At 39.1% G+C, this 2,147-nt stretch overlaps 1 long non-coding RNA gene across 1 annotated transcript; it reads right to left on the bottom strand.

Moving 5' to 3' along the window:
• Window positions 1-299: 299 nt before the first annotated feature.
• LOC124670455 lies at window positions 300-873 on the bottom strand. The gene is made up of 3 exons (XR_006992532.1): window positions 610-873; window positions 452-521; window positions 300-318 (listed from the first exon to the last, which is right to left on the bottom strand). It is a non-coding gene; the product is annotated as an uncharacterized LOC124670455 (long non-coding RNA).
• Window positions 874-2,147: the final 1,274 nt, after the last annotated feature.

Genomic DNA, 2,147 nt, shown 5'->3' with positions numbered 1-2,147 from the left:
ATTCTCAATACCTGTGCACTTTTAAGGACGCCGGTGCTTCAGTTCGCAAAATGGCCTTTGAATCTGTCTTTTTGCTGGCTAATGATACAAATGTAAAGCCTCTCACCAAAGAGCTCATCCACTACTTACATGTAGCTGATCCAGACTTCAAAGAAATCTCACAGCCAAAATATGCTCCAGCACTGGAAATTTAGTACTCCCTCCGATTCATATTAATTGACTTCAATATGGTTGTATCTAGAACTAAAATGTGTCAAGATATATCCATATTAGAGTCAATTAATATGAACCGGAGGGAGTATCTATTTTGTTGATTTCCTGTTGACACATGGCAATGTTAACAAGGTTGCATCTCTATTTTTATCAAGAGAAAAGGAGTGCTATATCAGCAGTTTTCATTTTTGCTAGTGTGCTAGAGGATGAAAAGAAGTCATTAGAAAAGGAGATATACCTTGAACGAAAGAAGTTGCCTTATACTTGTAGACAGTGATGAGAAACATTTCTGAGATGTGCTCCCATCACTGCATGTCATCATTCAGAAATTAAATATCAAAGACAAACTGAGAAAGAAAGAAGAAAAAACAAAAGTCACAGGACCTGGCAATTTACCTCTCTTCAGGTGTCACTAGCTCATGCGTCTTTAGCAAATCAAGAGCCTCATAAGCTTGTATAGAAGGAAGTAAGACTTGCAAATGAGGTATGGCCGCCAAAGTGTTATAGAGCATTTTGCCTTTCCAGATACATTGGAACTATTTGGTTCTCCATTGGAATTAATTAAAACATCATTTCTTTCAGCCAAATCTACACATGACTGCATAATTATTCTTCAACAATTCATCGCTGTAAAATATTCTTTAGAAATACAGACCGTCAGCAGTGCCTCTGCTTTCATCTCCATTAGGATATCTGAATGTGAACTTGTTTCCAATGCACTGGAGATAAATTCAAAAACTGTTTTTGCTTCATGCAATGTTCTTTTCTCGACAAGATCCCTGGGCTGGGATACCCAATCTGTCACCCTCTGCAGTATTGGTAAAAGGATGCCAATGAGATATAATGCGAGAACAAGTAGCTAACTTAAATCTTATTACTACTGAGAAGTTCAAGAGATAAACTGTGGGTACTCAAGGAAATGATCATTCAACAACTAGTACATCCAAAACAAACCAATAAGCAAAATGTATGAAACACATATCAATAGCTAGGTGCAAATATGCAAGTCAAAAACCACAAAGGTTTGGGCAGCAAGCCAACACTGAAAAATTTCAAGTATTTGATTCTGCATATATTGGCCAGGTAGTATAACCTATGGGGCCTGTACGATCATCTAGGTCTTCCAGTTTAAACACAAATGTTAGGAAAAGCTGAAACTATTTTAGCAACATCAAACATGCGCTTCAAATTTTAAATGAAGGTAGGCTGGATGTAGATTAGCTTATATCATTGACCTAGCTATTAGTGTGCATAAGATAATCCTGTTATATTGTGATCCAAATTCATATACTAAAGGGAGGCTAACTTCTGACGAACGGAGCGAGGCCCGTCGCCGGAGGCTTGGGCCGAGCGAGCGGAGCGAGGCCCGTCGCGGTACGGATCGTTGCCACCGTCTATAAATATTCCCTGTAAGCCGCCGCTAGGGTTTCATCGCATCATTGTACACCCACGGCGTTTGTAAACACCACCGAAATAGTGAAGTTTTGCTGGCTGGCGCCCGTGGTTTTTCCCTTGTGTGTTGCAAGGGTTTTCCACGTTAAAATCTCATGTCCCCTGCAGTGTTTTATTTTTCGTTCTTCGTTTATTGTGCATCTCGATTATAACAAATCCTGAAAGGCCCAAACAAAGGAAGGTGTATCAAGTCCACGCACACAATTCCTCTAAAATAGACAAACAGTAAGTCTTGTACATGATAATTTCGCAAGCTGCTTAGCACAAAATGAGCATTTTGATGACCTCTGGTTATTGAGGATAACAAACCAAATTCGTTTTGAAAAAATGCATTTAGAAAAATTATGGTGATGCGGCGAGGGTGTTAAACAAGTACGCATTTTCAGATTCAATGCCAAGCATAATACAAGAACCAGGTACACACACACAACTCCAGGAATATGCTTAAAATTGTACATCATGGTTATCAGCAATGCTATAGC

This window comes from Lolium rigidum, chromosome 7 (assembly GCF_022539505.1).
Source record: "Lolium rigidum isolate FL_2022 chromosome 7, APGP_CSIRO_Lrig_0.1, whole genome shotgun sequence".
In the NCBI taxonomy this organism is placed as follows: domain Eukaryota; kingdom Viridiplantae; phylum Streptophyta; class Magnoliopsida; order Poales; family Poaceae; genus Lolium; species Lolium rigidum.
This window is presented reverse-complemented; position numbering and strand designations above follow the sequence as displayed.